The sequence below is a fragment of the Trachemys scripta genome, chromosome 3 (assembly GCF_013100865.1).
Source record: "Trachemys scripta elegans isolate TJP31775 chromosome 3, CAS_Tse_1.0, whole genome shotgun sequence".
NCBI classification, from domain to species: Eukaryota; Metazoa; Chordata; order Testudines; family Emydidae; genus Trachemys; species Trachemys scripta.
Window position 1 is genome coordinate 54,645,426 of NC_048300.1, and position 23,243 is coordinate 54,668,668.

Here is a 23,243-nt window from a genome sequence, read left to right on the forward strand (position 1 = left end):
TACGTGCGGAGGGGGCGGGGGGAGAGAACTCAGACCATGGGTCACCCTGGCCGCTCTCCCCTCATCCCAGCGGGCTCCCGTGCCCTGAGCAGCGAGCCGGACAGCACGGCCAACAGAGCCGCAGCCAAGTCCCCCCGAGGAGCGACCCGACCCCAGGAGGAGGGATCCAAGCAGAACAGGCTGCGCCGGTCCCCGCCTCTTCTGCCCCTAGCACCTGGGCATCAACGGGTGTTTCTCTCCTCGTTCCCCGCCAAGTGGCAGCTCTGCCAAAAGCGTTACTCCCTTCCCCACAAGAGCCTGCCGCTGAGTGGGCCCACCCCTTCCAGTAATGCCTGGGAGGGGCGCAGGCAGGGGAGGCTGGTAGCTGATCCGGGAGGCGCACCGCACGCAGCGATCACTCCCTCTGCTCCCGCGGCTTCCAGTAAAGCGGCTGCTGGATAACCCCAGCGTCTAGAGCATCATGGAATCTGTGCTGTTTGCTGATGCAACCTACAAGCCTTTGCGTTAGCAGCTGCAGCCCGGCACGCAGCGTAGCTGTGGTGATGACAGCTCCCCGGGAGGGAGCTGCAGACAAGAGAGGCATGACCAAAGATCAGCTCCAGTGCTCCAGCTGAGTAATTACAGGGGGGGATGAAGTCCTTGTAGGGGGTCCGTGCGCAGAGGGGCAATTTTCCCCTAGGAAATGTCTTTGAAACGACAGATCATCTGGAGAATTCCAAACGCAAAATGTTTGGTCTTCAGGAGGCTCTTGATGAACCTGGGTCAAAAAAGATCTCGAGTGGGAGATATTATTGAGGAGTAACCAGAAAAGGGGGATCCATTTGGCGTTTTTGTGGGCCTCCTTCCTGCATAAACTGAGCACCAAGGACATGTCTCCCTTCACTTCAAGCATTGATCATAGATAGGCTCCTTAAACGTGCAAACCAACGCACACACCCAGTGAGGTTGAGCACATCAAGGAAATAAATCACAAGTGTATGAACAACTCAGGACAAAGGTTACATTTAAGGGACACCACCCAGCAACATTATACTGCTGGTACAAAAATCAGACATTTATGATGTCCTCCTTTGCATGATTTCCTTGCAACTCTGTTTTTTCTCTGATCAAATGTTTTTAGTCTCTCATTATCGAAACAAAGGGTGTGGCACAATAACAAGAAATGATGGATGCCCTTAAAATGTAAGAAAGATGGTTAACGTAACCCCAAGTCAGAGTAAAATATATAGATACATAATCAGTATTCCTTGTCCTTTAAATTGAGAAGAGAACACATCTAGAAGTCTAATAATGAGCACACAATGAGTTTCAGCCACTTGTTTTTCAGCAGCTGATGATGAAACAAATGCATGGAATCCCAGTGGTCTTCATTGTGTATCAGAGATGAGGCAAGGAAGTGAAGGGCAGACCAGGTCAAGCCCTACAATGCAATTTCCCATAAGTACATACCACAATAGGACAGAACTCCTCCAGCAATTGCATCAGTCCATGCCTTTTGAGAGCTCTTTAGTTTAATGGAGATTCTGTGACTTTGTGCTCTGATGAATGAGAACAGTGTTGTCTAGTGATTTGAGCAGGTGACTAGGAGTCTGGCACTTACTTGGTGTATGACTTTGGGCAAGTCACTTAACTTACTTCTCTATGCCTCGAGTTGCCCATCTGTGAAATGGATGTACCAATACCGTTGCACAGAGATGGAGTGTGGCTTAATTAATTTCTGTAAAGTGATTTGAGCTAAAAGGAGCTGTTTTTAAATATGTTAATATCACTGTTTGAATAAACTGCATTGCACACCAGCAATTACAGTGTTCCCCCAGGTAGAACAACAGCCATTCGTTGTGTGCCAGACTCTGCAAGTACAGGTCATCACAGCACATGGTGTGTCTGAATAGGAACCTGCAAATCAGCATTTCCCTTCATAGCTTTGATAGTAAATATAGAAACACTTGTGACCCTATTATCTTTAGATATGACTAAATCCCACAGTTTCCTGCATGTGACATATTGTATTGAGTTCTTTGGTTTCTGCAATGGAAGGACTTTTTCCTAAAGCTTTCTAAACAAATAGCCACTAAAGCCTTAAGGAAGTGGTAATGGGTGGAAAATGGAAAAAATTAAAATTTCAAATGACTAGTACTGTGAAAGGTGTCGGGATTGACAGTCTAAGGAGCCTTCCTGCCCCCCACTCCAGTCTGTCCAAATTGCTGCAGCTAAAGTGATCTGCTGCACCAACCTTGTTACCCCCAATTCCTTTTCCAAGCTTTGCACAGCTTTGCTCATCCTGCTTCCCCACCCCCAGCCCTCCCAAGCTGTATGCTCTGCCCAAACCTCTCTTCTTAATGATCCCTTTATTTCCTTCTCCAGCTCTCAGCTTTGTGTCTTTTTTCTCCCTGCTCTTGAAATAGTCTCTACCTTCTTTGTGCCAAGAGCTTTCTGTCTCCTTCTTCAAATCTCTCTCTTTAAAACCTACTCTTTCCCCCTTCTTCTCACTAATCCTATGATACTGTGATGATGTATGGTATGAAAACTTAGAGCTATGTCTCTCCCCTTTAACCCTTCTGCCTCACCCTTTAAATCTGCTTGTCTGCCTGTGCACTTTTGGCACCATGGTCTGTATTGTATTTGCCTGAATCAAACTGTAAGATTCTTTAGGGACCCATACACGCTATGGAGCTATACAAGTATTTGTAATAATAATAATAAAGTTCTATATGTAGCCACAGGACACACAGGACACGTACACAACAGCACACTCCTTCAAAGATACTCCTCCCCCCTCCTCCAGGAGTGGGCGGGATGGCCTCCAATGGAGAGAGAGATTTGGTCTGCATGGCCCATTCAGTCTTTGACTGAAATAAATTGGTGTCAATTGTGATGATTTTTATGATGTGGACACAATTCCATTAGGATCTGGCCTGACAACCACCAATTCATTTCATATATGCCCCCAAACAACCATCAGATGGCAACTCTAAGTCACTACTAACCTGGAGTCAAATTGGCAACCAAGGCCCGGTGAAGAGGACTACAGCCCTACTAATTCACTATGCCATACAATTCCCTAGACTGCTATTATATTCATGATCATCCTAGAATGAAATATGTCAAGATCAGACCATGGCCAGGCATGTCAGACATTTTACTGAATAGATATGCTGACTCTTGTGGGGATTGTAGGATTAAAGATGAAGTAAGTCACCTAAAAGAGAAAAATAACATGCCCCATTCAAGCAACTGGAAATACAACAATCATACTAGGTTAGTGGTTATTAAAATGTTGATGTTCAAAATGAAATGTGTATGTTTTCTTAGTCCTCTCCTAGAGGATGCATCCAGCACTTAGCACATCTCTTTAGCTGCTAAGGAAGATGACATCTAAATTCAAACTATAAATCCCAGTATGCTCTTTTTGGAGATTACATATTTTTCTACAAACATCCATCTGAGAGTGGGGGGCTTTTCTTCACTTTGTCTTTACTTTCACAAGGATACACTAATAGAGAATTCCAGCTCATTTTTGGAAGTTTGAAAAGAGACAGCACATCAATTACATAGTTTTTAGTACCTGACAAGTCAGACGTTTAGAAGCAAAAACTCCTGCTGATATTGTTTGGTTTTTTGCACCTTCATTTTCCAGGCAATTGAAATTCTTGGTCCAAATGAGCTATTCTGTTTCATGCCATGTCTAACTTTAGAAGAGGTGGGGCTAATGCTATAAAAATAAACCAGTGCCTCCAATTTGCATTGCATTAGGAGTAAGGGGTGGGGGGAGAGTTGCTTTAATAGGCACTCTGAGACTGTGACGTCCTTTTCTCTTTTGATTGTACGTCAAACAGATGAGCTGCACATGCTTGATCTCCACCAGCAGAAAGAGAATTAGATGAAGATGTGAGAGGAATTAGCCTGCAGTTGTTATGAGATGATCAGAGAGAGATGCATTGAAATACTGAAATAAAAATAACTTCTGCAAAAGGTTCCTTTGCTTTGGTCATCTCTCTTGGACTACTGAACTGTCTTCCATTGGGCTCGGATGGATGAGGTACTGGCTACTTCTGGACACAGGATCCCAGATTCCATGGACCAGTGCTCTGATCTAGGATAGCAAACCCCATGTTCCTGAAGGTTTCAAAAGTCCAGCTGGTGGTCTCCTTAGCATTTAGCAGGGCCATTAAAGTCACAGATTATGATGGTAACTGATTCAACAGTAGAATTAAAATCGTAACAACAACATACCGGGGCTATTTTGGCCCTTCTGCTCCCTGCCACTTCTGTGAGGAGGGAAACCTGCATTCTTGGAGCCTGACTGGTGAGAAGGAGGAATGCCACCTGCATGATACATTGGCGGCCCTGCAGAAGACCCTGCACAATGCCCTGCAGGGTGCCAGCTCTGCAGGTGGGGATTTGAGCAGGCAGCTAGCAGGCCTCTACTGGTTTCTCTCCTCACCTCAAACCGGGGGTGGGGGAGGGGGCAAGGCAGTTCCACTTATTGCAGATATAGCCTGTAGTAACTCATGCTGTCTCACCAAGGTTGGTTGCACAGCCAGCCACAGCAGCATGGCTGCCCCAGGACTGGTGCTGTTCATGGGTTGCAGGGGGCAGACAGTGGTGCAGAGGCAGTGGCGTTTCTTGTGGATCCCTCATGATCCACAGGTTTGTGGAGCCCCAGCGGCCATTGAGTTCCCCTTAAATACTGTCCTTTGAAAGAAGGATGAAATACGGTACATTTAAATTTGTGGGGCCCACTCCTTTAACTCAGGGACATCCCATGTCTTTGCAGGGGGAATAGGGTTTCTATTCGTGCCTTCCAGTGGAGCACCTCAACCATTAATTGACTTAGCCGTATAACAGTCCTGCAAGACAAGTAAGTAGATTTCCCATTTTACAGTAGAGCCACAAGAAAGTTTTCATCCAAAACTTTTATTTTTCCCCACCAAAAAAATGCAGATTCGGGTCAACAGAAACATTTAGCAAATTAGTGTTGATTTTGGCAAATTGTTCTGGTCAGAGTGAAAACAAAAACTTGGAATTGTCAAAATGAATTGTTTCGACACTATCAAAACAAAACATTCTGATTTTTCAGGCTAGATTCACAAGGGGATTTAGGCACATGCAGAAAATGGGGGGTGGTTGCCACCCTTTCTCCTCCCCCCATACCTACTAAGCCGGGGGTGGAGTACTTACCTCACATGTGGCAGATGCAGATTTGAATCTTTGTTCTGGAGCAGGGACTGTGAACCTAGGTCTTTCTCCCTGCTCACCACTGGGCTATTGGTTTTTCTGGCGTGGGTCTCAATCTCTCCTGTTGAAGCTGTTCCATTTTGTGTAAAGTATTTGAGCAGGCATTGGGCCAGAGAGCACGTGAGAATGACTTGATAGCGGGGTGGTTATGGCACACACACACACCCCCAAAAGGGGTGACATCTAGATTCAAGTGCCTGCGCCAATGAATACTGAATTATTTATTCAATATGCAACAGGAGAGAACAACCACTCCCAGAATACCTCCTATCCTGGTGGTTAGGGGGACTCACCTGACAGGGGAAGACTTGGGTTATGTCCATGCTCCAGAACTGGGATCAAACTCAGATCTTCCACATCCCAGGTGAGTGCCCTAAGCACTAGCTATTGGGCATAAAAGGGGCACCTCCTCCTCAGTTTTGTGACTTTAGCCCCTAAGTTCCTTGGCTTTTATAGCTTAAAATGTCCAAAACATAAGGTTTCATTTGACTCAAAATGAAATGTTTCCAACTGCTTTGATGTGCTAAAAATTCTGAAAATTTTTTGTTCAACCCCAACCATTTTTTTTTTTCTTTTTCAGAACTACCAGCAAACAAAACAGTTATTCACCTGGCTGTATTTTACAGACAAGGAAATTGAGGCAAAAGTGGTGAAGTGACTTGCCCAAGATTAAATGGTGAGTCAGTCTCAGAAATAAATTTAGAACCTGGGTCTCCTGACTCCCAGTCTTGTGCTCTAATTACTTCAGTGTGTGTACAGCATGTACTAAGTTAGAGCTATACTTTACGCAGACACAAACACTTTGTTTTAGAACAATGTTCTGACATGATTTGCGAACATCTACCTTGGCCAGCCAAACCCACACTGGAACCCTGTCTGGCTACAACTTGCTTTAACCCATCTTTAAGCACAGGTTTTTAATTTGGTTAGTGTGCATGTGATTAGCGAACACTTGTAAATCCTTGGGTGCAAAGTGCTGTGAGAAACGCAGAGCTCCAGTGATGGAGCTGCCCCAGTTTACATTCACTGAGGATCCGGCCCGCCATGAATCTCAGGCTTGATTCTGTTCTCACTTACACCAGTTTTACATCGAATTCACTGGTGTCATTCCTGGTTAATACTGGTGTCATTGAGAGCAGAATCAGGCTCTCACCAGGGTCAGATCACATGTACAAAAGTAATTAGTGAGTGATCCTTCCTATGAGAAAATAATCAGCCCTGTGTAGCTTTTTCTATCTGGCAATCAGTTCTTTGTAATAAATTGCTTGGTCAAAGTAACTCCAAACAAGCCTGTCTGACAGTGCCCCAGACACACATTCTTACCTGCACGCACTGCATTGTGCAATAAACTCTATAAAAACAAGAGATAACATGCATGCCTACCTAGTTTGTTCTTGCCTGAGCACTAGGCCAATTAAGACCAGCCCAGGTTCCAGGACAGGAGAAGATCATTGTAAGGCAAATGAGCCTTGGTTCATTGTGTTCCAGGGCTTTTGCAGCAGCTTGGAAACTGGAGCAAAGAACTCAGAGCAGTTGTTTACATTTTCTTAAAGGAACGGGACTTGAAGGCTCTCAGGAACTGGCCAGATTGGGCCATGTGTAATTTACCCAAAGTAACACAACAAGTCAGTGGCAGAATCTGGAACTGAATTTATGCTTCCTGACTTCTACTCGCTCCCTCCTGCTCTCTGCATTAGACAATGCTGCCCTTTTAAAGACATAGTAATCAATTTTAGTTCCCTGTAGCAAGGAGGAATGGCAGCTACAGTCATTTTTTTAGACATGCTGGAAAAAAAACCCTTCGGACATGACCTACAAAGAACCCTTTGTCTTAAAGGTGAACTACAAAGGGGAAACGAAGTTACACACACACACACACAACATTCCCACCCATCTCAACCACAGGCTGGGAAACCTGCAGCTCAGGTTTCAGCAAATGGTGACATCACAGGCCTCCAGTAAGAGCAGCTAAGTCAGGCCAGGATATTCCTTATGTTTCTAATGTGACAATGAAGTGATAAAAAATAATTGGGGGGCGGAGGCTGAGTAAATGTATGACTTTATACCTCCAGGAGGAGCTCACGAAAGGGCCCATATGGGGTTTTGTCAGTTTACACTTCACCTTTCAGTAATCATTTAAAAGTCTCCCAGTATAACTATGTTTGACCTTTTGTCAAACCTCTGCTACGTGACCAATTTTTGCTGCTCCCTTGGGAGATTAAGACAGTTTTCACTGGCTTTCTGCTATCATTCCAGAACTCTCAAAAGCTCCAAACAAAGTATTTTTATACACGCCGAAAGCTTGCTTTCCTGTTGTTTCTCTAAGCATTAAAGTGTGAGTATTTTGGTGTTAACCTCTGGGAGTGCATTTTTCAGCACTGATTCTTAGTTCTTTGTTAAGCACACCTAATGTGTACAAGACAAAGAATGAAGACAGTTTCTGCCCCCAAAGAGTTTATGGGCACAATCTTGCAAACACGTATCACCAGGCATAAGGCTTATTCTGAGTGTGTGTAGTCAGACTGTGGAGCTCTTCTTCACTGATGATCCTACTGTCTTCAGTGGAGCTAACTATGCATCAGGCCCCAATTCCCCAGAGCACCTTAACTTTAAGGATAGAAGTAATTCCATTGAACTGATCTCAGCTGACTTCAATGAGTCTACTCATGTGCTTAAGTGCATTGCTGAAGTAGGGCCTACGTGCCACCCAGGGTGAGCTAGGACTCCACAATCCAGCCCATCCACATCAATGGGACCGATCTCTGTAATAGTCACTGCTGGTCATATTTGCAGGATCCAGGCCATAGAAAGTTTCAATCCTCAAATATACTCCAACTCACTGTTTCCAAGAAGGAACGGAAACTGTCCCCTTAAAATACCCCCTGGCAAATGTAGAACTGGCATAATGGCCCTGCTCCTGGCCCCCATTGTAAGGGGTGGATTGAGAGCTTGTTGAGATTGTCGCCACTACAACTATCCTCTGCTTTCCAGGGCTCAGAGGCAGCCTTGGAAAACAGAGCATAAGTTAGAGCAGCCCCAAGGTTGCTCTAACATACACCAGGAGCTGGGCAGGCCCTCTCATAGCCCCAGAACATGGAGCTATACAAAAGTGGCTTCAAAGTCACCTTTGCCGCCCCCTCTCCCATCTCTGCCTTATGCACAGGAACAGAAACAGAGACTTGGGCTTAGGTTTCTCTCAGTATACAGTGAACATAAATTCTTTGATATAAACTTTCATGTCCCCCATTCACCCAACTTGTCCTGTTTTTCAGTGGGGAAGTCTCCTGTAAGGGAAGGGATCCACACTCCCTTCCTTTCCCTTCAGACTGCTGTGTGAGTTTAGTGCTCAGTTAAACACTCATCTTGGCTCAGGAGAGCTGTTTTATGCCCGAGGGAGCTGCTACTGTGTCTTGTGGAGCAGGCAGGTATTAGCATGCACTCGTTCAGCAGGGTGCTTAGGTCACTATCATCAGGTGGGGAAAAAATTTCAAAAGCACGTTCTGGATAGTGAAGAAAAATTCCAACCCACTCACCTCCCTTCCCCCAAAGCTATGAAGAGCCAGAAAGACTCTGATTTGCTCATGTGATGCTCCTTTTAATGAGGATAGTGGAGTCACAGTTGCAGCTGTAGGAGCTGTATTTCTCTAGGGTCCTTCTCCAGTGTGAAAGTGACAGACACTCCTTAACCTGCCACTTGAGATAGTCCCTGCATCTAACTAGAGCAGCCAACAAAACTCGGAGCTAGCTACAGCTCCCAGGGCTTCCTATTGCCTCTTGCCATGTGCTGTTGAAAGAAGAATCCTTTCTTAAGCTGGCCAAGTTGGGGCCTGCTTCTGCTCCCATTAAAGTTAGAGGCAAAACTCCCATTTGACTTCCATGACAGCAGGATCAGGCCTTGCCTTATAAAGGAATTAATAACATGGAACTTGGCTACACTGCAGACTTTGGGCCTGATTCTCCCCTGGTGAGTGAGCACAAGGTGGGTATAGAATGCTCTCTCTGTTACAAAGGAGTGGAGTATTTCGATGTGATTATGTTTTGCATCAGTTTGCCCATGTGTAAATGACTGCACAAGGTACAAGGCAGTAGGGAATTAGGCCCCTAATCCTAACAAGTAAGCCTTTGCCCTCAGTACTGTCTTGTGGCAGACAGTTCCAATGGTTAATTAAATACATAGATTATGTATACATTATTAATTATACACTGTAATTTTTAAAAAAATTTCTTTTATCTATGTGGAAGAAATTGACTGACATATGGTCAAAAGTAGAGAACTATAGAAACAGCCCTGGGTCAGAAGGTGACACTCTTATATACAGGTTTCAGAGTAGCAGCCGTGTTAGTCTGTATCCGCAAAAAGAACAGGAGTACTTGTGGCACCTTAAAGACTAACAATACTCTTATATACAGTATCACAATATCCATTCTAAGAGCCTGATCCTGAGACATGCTGAGCACCAGTAACTCCCAAAGAATTCAGCACCTCCCAGAATCAGGCCCCTAATGACTGCAACCCCTATATTCCTCAGGCTTCAGGACTTAAACCAGTCTTTAACTATTAGGGAGCAGATTATTCCACATTTGCCTACTCTGGAGTCCTTGCACCTTCCTCTGAAACATCTGGTGCTGGCCACTTTCAAAGACAGGATACTGAATTAGGTGGACCTGGGGTCTGATCCAAGCTGGCGATACAATACCTATGTTCCTTTCCCATGTTATTCCTCCCTTCTCCAAAGTATTCAATGAAGAGCACAGAGGGAAAAGAACAGAGAAAAGAAGAAGGGCTGAGAGAGGGATAAGCACAGCTATTCCTTTTGACAGCAGAGGTTAGACAGCTGAGAGTTAACGTCTATGCACAGGCAATCTGACCTTTCTGCAGGTTACCTTCCCCTTTCTTGATGTGAGAGAGTTTGACACAAGCACTCAGGGGAATGTGTCTCCGATAACTGAGACGTACCTTCTCTGGGAAGGAATATTGATCAGTTGCGTAGGGTTCCATATGCAAAGGAGACTCAAGAGAAGATTTCAGCACAGCTAACCTAGGGATCAATCAGAAGGGACATTTTAAATGCAGTCATAAAACTACAGAAAATCTTTTTGATGGTGCCTGTGAAAGGTTCCTTATTTGACTGTAGTGAATTTAGAGGCGGTGAAAGCCTTGAAGGCTGAAATCCTCTGACTGTTAAACAGTAACTGTTTGAGCAATGGTAGTGCTCTATCAGCATGACTGATTCTGACCTGGCGGGGACATCTCAGTGATTGAGTAGCTAATTCAGTCTCCCTGGCTCATCCATTCTTTGGCCTCTCTGCCAAAAAGGGGATCAGCTAGTGCTAGTGGTGGGGATGGTTTCAAAGATTTGGGCAACTGCAGATTCCTAGATTCCAAGGCCAGAAGAGACCATTGTGATCATCTGATCGCTTGTGCCACAGAGTCCATAGAACTTCCCCAAAATAATTCCTAAAGCAGAGCTTTTAGAAATAAACATTCCATCTTGATATAAAAATGGTCAGTGATAGAGAATCCACCATGACTCTTAGTAACTTGTTTCAGTGGTTAATTACTCTCACTGTCAAATATGCCTGTCTTATTTCCAGTCTCAGGGTACATCTACAGTACAGCGGGGAGTCGATTTAAGATACGCAAATTCAGCTACGTGAATAGCGTAGCTGAATTCGACATATTGCAGCCGACTTACCCCGTTGTGAGGACGGCGGCAAAATCGACTTCTGCCGCTTTTTGTTGGCGGCGCTTACTACCACCTCCGCTGGTGGAGTTAGAGCGCCGATTTGGGGATCGATTGTCGCGTCCCGATGGGACGCGATAAATCAATCCCCGAGAGGTCGATTTCTACCCGCCGATTCAGGCGGGTAGTATAGACCAGACCTCAGTGTGTCTAGTTTCCACTTCCAGCCATTGAATCGTGTTCTACCTTTCTCTGCTAGATTGAAGAGCACATGATCAAATACTTGTTCCCCATGTAGTCACTTATAGATTGTAATCAATTCACCCCCTAACCTTCTTTTTGTTAAGCTAAAACTAGAACTGAAAGTGGATTGAGACCATCAACTCATTTGCCCTAGAGAACCAAACAAGTGACAGATGGTAACAACGTTTAGTCATTACCCACCTGGATTGGATATGCGCAAGAGATCTGGAAATGAAAGCTCCATATGAATGTGTGAGTTTCTATGTTAAGTGAAATGAGAGTGCATTTGGGGAAAAGGAAAGAGGAGTTAACATAGAACAAAAGAATTTTCCTGCAGCCTCACCCTGTGAAAGATTATAATCCCATATACATTGGGCCAAATTCTTCTCTTAATGCCACCTCACCCATGTCAATGTCACTGAATTTGGCCCCGTCTCTACTGCCTGTAACATTATTGGTAAGAAGTCAGTGTGAAGTAGTATCACTGGTACAAACAGCCTCCCCACATTAGCAGACTTAGCCAGCGACAGGATCTCACACTAGGTGACAGGTAAGGGGTCAGGCTGAGCTGGTCCACTGCACTCAGATTTCTCTGGTGGCCCCAACAGAGAAAGCAAGATTTCAATTTTTAAAAAGTTATGATCAAGATTTTAAAGAGCATCAGCCTAAAGTTAGACTGCAGAGTGGTCGGGCCATTTGAAAATCAGGCCAGTTGTTCAGTAGCCACCAGAGGTGAAAGTAAGCCGGTCCAGTCCGGTCTGGCGTACCGGCAAGAGCTAGTACACAGCAGACTGTACGGGCAGAAGACAACTTCCCCAAGCTGACAATTTAAAAGGGTCCTGGGCTCCCGGCAATGGCTGGAGCCCTGGCTCTTTTAAATTGCCAGCTGGGGGAAGCCGCCCCCTGGGGTAGTGGTGGCAGCCAGGAACCCCAGAGCTCTGGCTGCGATTTAAAGGGCCCGGGGCTCTCAGCAGCGGCCGGAGCCCCGGGCCCTTTAAATCACCACCAGAGTCCTGGGGCTCCTGGCCACCACCGCTACCCTGGGGGCTCCAGTGGCGATTTAAAGGGCCCAGGGCTCTGGCCTCTGCCGGGAGTCGAGGGCCCTTTTAAATTGCCGGTCTGGGGAAGCTGCCCCCTGGGGTAGTGGTGGCAGCCAAGAACCCCGGGGCTCCAGTGGCGATTTAAAGGGCCCGGGGATTTAAAGGCCCCGCCCCTTCTGTCCACCGCCACGCCCCCCACCTTGCTCAGGACCCTGGCCCTGAGTACCGGTAAGTCCCTTAAGTTACTTTCACCCCTGGTAGCCACTCACTTTTGAAAATCTTGGTCTAAATGTCTAGCTCAGCAGTTCTCAAACTTCTGACAACAAAAATGACTACATCTGAGCCAAGATCAAAGCCTGAGTCTGAGCCTGAACGCCACCTTCAGCCCTGGGCAGGGGGGCTGAAGCCTGAGCCCCTCCAGCTTCAGTCCCAGGTGGGGGGCTCTGGGCTTTGACTTTAAAAAAGGGAAGGAGGAGGATCCGGGGAACTACAGGCCAGTCAGCCTCACCTTAGTCCCTGGAAAAATCATCGAGCAGGTCCTCAAGGAATCAATTCTAAAGAACTTAGAGAAGAGGAAAGTGATCAGGAACAATCAGCATGGATTCACCAAGGGCAAGTCATGCCTGACTAACCTAATTGCCTTCTATGACGAGATAACTGGGGGTGTGGATGAGGGGAAAGCAGTGGATGTGTTATTCCTTGACTGTAGCAAGCTTTTGATACCATCTCCCAAACTTTTGGATCCGCACGGTAACCAAGGAATGGGGTGTATGAGGGGGCTCAGGGCAGGGGGTTGGGGTGCAGGAGAGGTGCGGGGTGTATGGGGGGCTCAGGGCATGGATTTGGGGTGCAGGAGAGGTGCGGGGTGTATGGGGGGCTCAGGGCAGGGAGGTGGGGTTCAGGAGGGGTGCAGGATGTACGAGGGGGCTCAGGGCAGGGGGTAGGGGTGCAGGAGAGGTGTGGNGGGGTGCAGGATGTACGAGGGGGCTCAGGGCAGGGGGTAGGGGTGCAGGAGAGGTGTGGGGTGTATGGGGGGCTCAGGGCAGGGAGTTGGGGTGCAAGAGGGGTCTGAGGTGCAGGCAGGGGGCTTAGGGCAGGGAGGTGGGGAATGGGGTGCAGGCGGGGTTCGAGCTGTGGCCCAGCGCCACTTACCTAAAGCAGCTCCGGGGTGGCAGCAGCGCGCACTGGGTCCCTGCATGCCTGCCCTGGCCCCACGCTGCACTGCTCCAGGTAGCGCTGCAGCCCCCGGGGGAGGGGTGGCGAAGGGCTCTGTGTGCACTGCCCTTGCTGCGCCTCCAGGTACCTCCCCCAAAGCTCCCATTGGCCAGGGTTCCCCATTCCTGGCCAATGGGAGCTGCGGGGGGCGGTGTGTGGAGGCAATGGCAACGCACGTGGAGCCCTCTGCCCCCCATACCCAGGGGCTGCTTCTGAGAGCGGCGCGGGGCCCGCTGCGCCATGGGGGGGCAATCCCGCGGGACAGATCCAAAGCCCTAAGGGGCCCGATCTGGCCCGTAGTTTGCCCACCCCTGGACTATAAGGTGGATAGAAAGCTGGCTAGATCGTCGGGCTCAATGGGTAGTGATCAATGACTCCATGTCTAGTTGGCAGCCAGTATCAAACGGGTGCCCCAAGGGTCGGTCCTGGGGCTTGTTTTGTTCAATATCTTCATTAATGATCTGGAGGATGGCATGGATTGCACCCTCAGCAAATTTGCAGATGACACTAAACTGGGAGGAGTGGTAGATACTCTGGAGGGTACGGACAGGATACAGAGTGGCCTAGACAAATTAGAGGATTGGGCCAAAAGAAACCTGATGAGCAGGGCCGGCTCCAGCCCAAGCATCGGAAAAAAAAAAAAAAGCTGATTGACCTGCCACTGAAGTGCCGCCAAAGAAGAAGAGAGGGACCCGAAGGACCTGCCACCGAATTGCTGCCTCAGACCGGGACGTGCCGCCCCAGTAACATACGGAGTGGCGCCCCTTTCTATTGGCCAGCCCAGGCACCTGCTTCCTTCACTGGTGCCTGGAGCTGGCCCTGCTGCTGAGGTTCAACAAGGACAAGTGCAGAATCCTGCACTTACGACGGAAGAATCCCATGCACTGCTACAGACTAGAGACCGAATGGCTAGGCAGGAGTTCTGCAGAAAAGGACCTAGCGGTTACAGTGGACGAGAAGCTGGATATGTGTCAACAATGTGCACTTGTTGCCAAGAAGACTAATGGCATTTGGGCTTTATAAGTAGGGGCATTGCCAGCAGATCGAGGGACATGATCATTTCCCTCTATTCAACATTGGTGAGGCCTCATCTAGAGTACTGTGTCCAGTTTTGGGCCCCACACTACAAGGAGGATGTGGAAAAATTGGAAAGAGTCCAGTGGAGGGCAACAAAAATGATTAGGGGGCTGGAGCACATGGCTTATGAGGAGAGGCTGAGGGAACTGGCATTGTTTAGTCTGCAGAAGAGAAGAATGAGGGGGGATTTGATAGCTGCTTTCAACTACCTGAAAGGGGGTTCCAAAGAGAATAGATCTAGACTGTTCTTATTGGTACCAAATGACAGAACAAGGAGCAATGGTCTCAAGTTGCAGTGGGGGAAGTTTAGGTTGGATATTAGGAAAAACTTTTTCACTAGGAGGGTAGTGAAGCACTGGAATGGGTTCCCTAGGGAGGTGGTGGAATCTCCTTCCTTAGAGGTTTTTAAGGTCAGGCTTGACAAAGCCCTGGCTGGGATGATTTAGTTGGGACTGTCCCTATAAAATCGGGACATCTGGTCACCCTAAGCATGATCAGCACTGTGCAAGACACAGATGACTCAGTCCTTGCACCAAGCAGTTTGCAATATGAATGGGCAAGTACTACCACTTATTTCTCCCTTCAACCTCTGATTAAACCAGAGATGTAGAGGTTACCGTGCGGATCCAAAAGTTTAGAACCAAAGATCATACACAATAAAGGTTTTGTTGTTGTTGTTTTTAAACACAACGGTTTGGGTGACAAACAAAGAAACTTAAGACAACAATTGAAATGGAACATGGGTGATGTTGTGCAAACTGATCTGGGGCACATCCTGGCTGAGAAAATGTTGGCCCATAGAAAGTTGCAAGTCAGGGGCTAAATCAAAGCTTTCTTGTAACGTTTAGAGTTATTGGCCTTCGTCCATGAGATAAATGAAAGAAACTACAATGATTTTGTTTACTGTAGTTTAGTAAAGCACACACCGGAAAGCCATGATCAGTTAGCTGATACAGCAATATTTTAGCAGGGCTTAGCTAGATATACATTAATATCCAAGGTTATTTCATGGTATTTTAACGTATGTGGTAAAAATACTGTTGGGCCTTTGGCATTGTGTAGACATAAGGGGCCCATTTGTATTCTCAGTTACACCACAGTAATTCTAAGGGCATTATACTCTGGATTTACACTGCTGTCACTGAGGGCAGAATTTGACCCATAAACTTTGAAAGCCAGTGTGGGGGGAATTGTGCCCCTAGGGAACTTAGGTACTTTTGAAAATCTCCTCCTATATTCCTGAGGAGTCTGTGTCAGTATTTCATCAAGGCAGATGTCCAGGTGTATATTTGGCCTAACAGGGATGTGCAGCCAAGTTATAAGGCAGTGTGATCGGGGGAATGAGCACAGTCCTTGGCAGTCAGTCCCAAGTCCTAACCCTAGCTTTGCCACCTACTCTCAGGGTGATCTTGGGCAAGTCACTTCACTTCTGGCTGAGTTTCCCCATCTGCAGAGGAAGATAACATTTGTCCACCTAGCAGAGGGCATATTGTGTGAATTAATAGTTAATGTCTGTACATTCTTTGACATGTAAAGTGATGTCTAAATGCTTGGGATTATTATTGCATGTAGGACCTGACGCTGATCTTTCTGTGATTTTACAACAGTGTAACTCAATTGACTTCAAGGGCAATATTCTTGATTTACACCTGCGTGCATGAGATCGCAGTCAGGCCCACAGTTTATGAAAGACTTCTATGTAATTGTCTGATATTTTTTGCAAGTGATCCAGTCCAGGAGGCCCTCGGAGGGCAAAAGACAAACTTCAACTAGCTACAGGATAAAGCAATTAGTATTCAAGAGGTGCTGAGCTTCTGCCTGTATGGGGCCATATTAGTCCTAGATAGATAGATAGATAGATCAATTCAGACTTGTGACAGCACAGACACTCACCATCTGCCCCCAAAGGGTGAGAGAAGAACAAACTCCATCATACCTCTCCCCTCATTAATCCACAGACAAAATGTGAGAGAAGGGGGACAGAGGGGAGAGGGATTACTTTTAATGGCTCTTTAGAAATGTGAAGGTCTCTCCCACAATCAATCTCTGCGTGGCTGGGAAAGGGGTTATATTTTTTTCAAATTTTTGAAATTTTTTTGCAGAAGATATAAGATATACTCCGGGGAGATGGTGATGTGTTTAATATGTGGTGCATTTCTGTAGAGTTCAAGGGCACAGAGAGAGAGAGAGAGAGAGAGTGTGTGTGTGTGTTGGGGAAGGGGTAATGAAATGATATTTTCTGATTGAATGTGCACCACGTTTCAGTCCACTATAGGAGAGTTTACAATGGTGCTAAGTGGCTACATGGGGAGGACCCATAGAGAGCCAGAGCAATCCCAGAAGTGGGTGGCACTGGATTCCAACCCACATGGGCTGTGCTGACTTTGTGCATACTTGCAGCAGCCTTCATCAGCAGTGCTCCTCTGGAATGAAAGCTGCTCTTTGCAGGAGGACACCTGCTGGCTTGCCCAGCCTTGGGGCGAGTCTGCTTCAGGCAGAGTGGGCCAGCCTGGTGCAGGGAGGTGTAATATTGACTTCCCTATGCCAGCAGGAGTGAATCTTGGCCACCATCGCATTCATTTAAATGCACCATGTAGGTCTTCAGACCTGGAAGCTTTTGTACTGAGACATGTGCTGGTCTAAACCAGGCGGATCACAGCTGACCTTTCTTTCTGGCACTAGCATAGCTGCACATAGTGGAATTGTAAAGGCTACGGAATCCTGTTCTCTTGTGTGAGTAGTCGTCTGCTCCATCATGCTGCACTGGCAGATGTCAAAGCTGTCTATCGTCAGCGTGTTAATAACCTTTCATAATGTTTAATTACTTGGAAAGGTAATCGGTCCATTGGTAATTACTTAAAATGCATGCCCACTTCACTTGCTCTTGGCAAAGACTACTGTTCTCCCTCGCTCGCTTGTTCTTCCAATAACTATGTTATGACTGATCCTGCTTTGAAAAGGCTAAACTCATTTGTAAAACAAAAGAGAAGGTTGCTCAGTGATTTCCTGGTTTCTTCACCCCACTGACATCAGCTCTGCACAAAGGCAGCATGCCACAAATCTCACCCTGCTGACACTACTGCGATTTCAAGGATCAAGGGGAGACTTAAGCAAAAAAAAATGTAAAGTGGAGTCTTACTTTGGGTGCCCAACTTGAGACACCTTGTGTCTGATGTTCAGGAGTGCTGAGTGTACATAGATCCCACTGACTTTGGATGGAGTTATGGGCGCTTAGCACTACTGCAAACAACAGACTCAAGATGGGTATCCAAAAGCATGGGACATGCAAAATCAACTGCTTTTTAACATGTTGACCTAAATGTTAGACCAGTGACAAAAAGGAAACACCCCCAGCCCCTGTTGGGATGTGTACTGGAAATCAGAACTGAAGATGAAAGACCCAGAATACAGTTGTTATTGAGTTAAAGCCATAGGTGCTGGAACTAAGGGTGCTGCTGCACCACCTGGCTTGAAGTGGTTTCCATTATATACAGGGTTTACAGTTTGTCTCAATAAAAAGAACAGGAGTACTTGTGGCACCTTAGAGACTAACAAATTTATTTGAGCATAAGCTTTCATGGGCTACAGCACCCCCCGCCCCCCACTATAAAATTTTTTCCTGCACCCCTGGTTAAAGGAGTACATCTTGCATTTATTGTGCTGAAATGTGCTGTGATTCTTTCAGTTCTGATTGGGTTCTATAAATCTCTCTGATCCAATAGGCTACTGCGCTCAGAATTCATCCCTATCTCTATGCTTACAGAAAACATTTGACTTCCTCCTCATCCTGTCTTTCTCCACCTAACCACTCTTCCCAAATCCTCACCTATCCCCCAGCCCCACGCTACTTGTACCTTGGGGAAAGTTTGCTCCCATACCACTAAGACAACTTACTCATTGACTTGTTTTTATTTTTAGGAATTAAGTACGGAGGACTCAGTAGCTAAGGTAGATGTATTTGATGTCATACAATATCAAATAAATTCCTGGTATAAGCAGTTGCAGCTTCCATAAAAATCAATGGGAATTGAGCCCACTGACTTAATTTGCCCCATGGGTGGGGAGTTTTGAGGGTAACCAATCAGATCAAATGGATTTACAGTAGCCAATCAAATAATTTTACCGTCATTATGCAACTCCATTTGCTTTGACTGGCTACTTGTAACCTCAGCCAATAGGAGTGCAGGAGTTTGTATACTGTAAGGTTGTTAAGAACAGACATATAATTGTGTGTCCCTGAGCTCTGATTGGCAGAAAGAACTCAATTTCAGTATAATTACCATTAATCCACATAGACAGTTCCAATAGGATACATGACTCAATCCCTAACATTGTCAATGTTGCAGAGATGGCCAGGAGACAATGTCTTCCCCATTGTAATTCTTACTGGTGCTTCATGTCACCGTGGTCAGGGCAAGTAGGCTACATGCAATATCTGGTACAGACAGCATGCACATTGGCCAGTAGGACTTTATAATTCAGCAGAATCGGCAGATCTCTTTTAGACCCTTCTAGACCTTGTGAGGAACGTTACATTTTTATTTCAACATAGGAGTGGAGTATTCTAATTTAGGACTGTGTGACGTTGTGCAGTCTATATGGTTTTATAAAAACATGATAATAAGTGAATATAATGTAACTGGGATAGTTTTATAAAGATTTGATAAGTGAATATAATGCAACTGGGATATGCTTTGTGCAAAAGATCTCTTGTAAGGTATCATTACAAAGCTCATAATCTGCTGAGTGTGATCATCCTATTTGTAGAAATGTACCACTCTTGTATCTAAAACTAGAAATATAAAACATAACTCTGAGGGCCTATTGTAATTATGTAAAGTGTGGGCCATTAATGATGGTTTGGAATCTTGATGACTCCCATTAACCAGGACCATTGTCTGCAGATGGCTGTGTTTACCTTTATATGTGTGTGCTGGCAAGTGGGCAATGAAGTCTTGCAGTGACATGTGATCATGTCACCTGAACTGGAATCCATCTTTAACCTGGTGCTTTTCCAGTGGGGGGGGGAGGGTGGAAACCCAGGGACAAAGGGTTCCCGCCTTATGCAAAAGATATATAAAGGGGTGGAAGAGAACAAAGGGGGAGAGGAGCCATCATGAAGAATCCCCTAGCTATCACCTGAGCTGGAATAAGAGCTGTACCAGGGGAAAGAATTGTGCCCAGGCCTGGAAGGTGTCCAGTCTGAGAAAAAACTTACTGAAACATCTCTGAGGGTGAGATTATCTGTATTTAGTTTGATTAGACATAGATTTGCGCATTTTATTTTATTTTGCTTGGTGACTCACTTTGTTCTGTCTGTTACTGCTTGGAACCACTTAAATCCTATTTTCTGTATTTAATAAAATCACTTTTTATTTAGTAATTTACTCAGAGTATGTATTAATACCTGGGGGAGCAAACAACTGTGCATTTCTCTCTACCAGTGTTATAGAGGGCGAACAATTTATGAGTTTGCCCTGCATAAGCTTTATGCAGGGTAAAACGGATTTATCTGGGTTTAGACCCCATTGGGAGTTGGGCATCTGAGTGCTAAAGACAAGCACACTTCTGTGAGCTGTTTTCAGGTAAACTTGCAGCTTTGGGGCAAGTGATTCAGACCCTGGGTCTGTGTTGGAGCAGACGGGAGTGTCTGGCTCAGCAAGACAGGGTGCTGGAGTCCTAAGCTGGCAGGGAAAACAGGAACAGGGGCAGCTCCCAAGGGGGTTTCTGTGATCCAACCCGTCACAGACTGCTTTTCCATAACTCTGAGGAAGGCTAGCTAAATTCCACAGGGGAAAGAGGAAACCATTCAGAAAGATGTGGGAGAAGGGAGGAGGTGGAAGGGCAGATGAGGAATGCAGTATTTTTACTCAAAGGCTACATCTATATGTGATTTTTTTTCATCACATCTAGCTCCCACTGCTGCTCTGAGCAAGGTTATAAGACAAGACAGTAAAAATGCCTGCACCTCATATACCCTAGTGCTTTTATGCCATTGCTCCCACCAAGAGAGCTGTACTGGCAGTGCTGGTAGGAAAATTGCTAATGTAGACAAGACCTAGAAGTTGGGGGAAACACCTGGATTTGGTTTTTAGTCCTTCAAAATGGGGATAACCATACTTGCCTGCAGCATCTGGGCTTCAGTCAGTTGATGGTCTTCTGCTCAATGAGGTTTAAGGTCCCTAAGATTCTCTCTGTTGCTGGCTTTCATTCTGGAGGATGTTGCTGTTGTTGTTAGATTTGTTTCAGTCGGTGCAGAATATTGCTCTTGTGGCTCGTGCACTGTCAAAAGGAAATGGGGTTGAGAATAGGAAGTGGCTTGTTCTCATTTTATAGATAGCTCTCTTTGCAACCTTTGTATTCTCTTCTGGTTTCTCATCTGGAGAGGGTTCTTTGATCATCTGATATGCTTTTTTCAGAGGAAGGGCCTATGTTGCTAGTTGCAAAGCATGCTACCAGGTCAGTAGATCATATCTTCTGATGTCAGAGCCATTATGGTTTTCTTTTAAATTATGTCTCACTATGTCATTGTCACCATTCATAAATCAAATTTCTCCTGTTCACTTGGCACTGCTCAATACTTACCCATAGTACAAGTATCTCTTGCTCATTCTGAACCCATAACTCCCATTGTGGTTAGAGGGGGATGCTCCACCTGTGAAACAAATGCAGAATGTGTAATAGCAATCAGCACTTCCGACAAAAGATCCCCAACAGGAGGAGTAGTGGAATCAAGTGACCCAAGCCTTAAAGGCAGAAGGGGTGGCTTATTGGTCTGAGCAACAGGCATGAAACTGAAAACAAATGTCTAATTTTGCATCCGCACTTAGAATCACAAAAATGTAGGGCTGGAAAGAACCTCGAGGAGTCATCAAGTCCAGCCCACAAATCTAGACTATCCCTGACAGGCGTTTGTCCAATCTGTTTTAAAAAACCTCCAGTGATGGAGATTCCACAACCTTGCTTGGAGGCCTATTCCAGAACTTAACTACCCTTATAGTTATAAAGCTTTTCCTAATATCTAACCTAAATCTCCTTTACTGCAGATTAAGCCCATTACTTTTTGTCCTTCTTTCAGTGCACATGGAGAACAACTGATTACCATCCTCTTTATAACGGCCCTTAACATATCTGAAGTCTGTTATCAACCCCACCCTCCATCTTCTCTTCTCAACACAAAACATGCCCCATTTTATTAACCTTTCCTTATAGGTCAGGTTTTTTAAACCTTTTATCATTTTTGTTGCTCTCCTCTGGACTCTCTCTGATTGATTGTCCACGTCTTTCCTAAAATGTGGAGCCCAGAACTGGATATAGTATTCCAACTGAGACCTCACCAGTGCCAACTAGAGCAGGACAATTTCTTCCCATGTTTTACGTACAACACTCCTTTTAATACACCCCAAAATAATATTAGCCTTTTTCTCAGCTACATCACATTGTTGATTTATATTCAATTTGTGATCCACTATAATCCCCACATCCCTTTCTGCAGTATTACTCCCTAGTCATACTGTTACTCTCCATTTTGTATTTGTGCGTTTGATTTTTCCTTACTAAGTGTAGTACTTTGCACTTGTCTTTATTGAATTTCATCCTGTTGAATTCAGACCAATTCTCTAATTTGTCAAGGTTGTTCTGAATTCTAATCCTGTCCTCCAAAGTGCTTGTAACCCTTCCCCTCTTGGTGTCAGCTGCAAAGTTTATAAGCATACTCTCCACATTATTATCCAGTTCATTAATGAAAATACTGAATCATACCAGACCCAGGACTGACCCCTGCAGGATCCCATAGATACACCCTTCCAGTTTGACAGTGAACCATTGATAACTGCTCTTTGATTACATTCTTTCAACCAATTGCACACCTGCCGTATAGTAATTCAATCTAGACCACGTTTCCCTAGTTTGTTTATGAGAATATCATGTTGGACTGTGTCAAAAGACTTAGTAAAATCAAGATATGTCATATCTACTGCTTCCCCCATCAATGAGGCCAGTAACCTTGTCAAAAGAAGAAATTAGATTGATTTGGCATGATTTGTGCTCGACAAATCCATGTTGGCTATTCCTTATAATCTATTATCCTCCAGGGCCCCTTACTGAATGAGGAAGGCAACCTAGTGACCGAGGATGTGGAAAAAGCTAATGTACTCAATGATTTTTTTGCCTCTGTCTTCACGAACAAGGTCAGCTCCCAGACTGCTGCACTGGGCAGCACAGTATGTGGAGAAGGTGACCAGCCCTCTGTGGAGAAAGAAGTGGTTCGGGACTATTTAGAAAAACTGGACGTGCACAAGTCCATGGGGCCAGATGCACTGCATCCGAGGGTGCTAAAGGAGTTGGCGGATGAGATTGCAGAGCCATTAGCCATTATTTTTGAAAACTCATGGCGATCGGGGGAGGTCCCGGATGACTGGAAAAAGGCTAATGTAGTGCCCGTCTTTAAAAAAGGGAAGGAGGAGGATCCGGGGAACTACAGGCCAGTCAGCTTCACCTCAGTCCCTGGAAAAATCATGGAGCAGGTCCTCAAGGAATCAATTATGAAACACTTAGAGGAGAGGAAAGTGATCAGGAACAGTCAGCATGGATTCACCAAGGGGAAGTCGTGCCTGAATAACCTAATTGCCTTCTATGATGCGATAACTGGCTCTGTGGATGAGGGGAAAGCAGTGGATATGTTATTCCTTGACTTTAGCAAAGCTTTTGATACGGTCTCCCACAGTATTCTTCCCGCCAAGTTAAA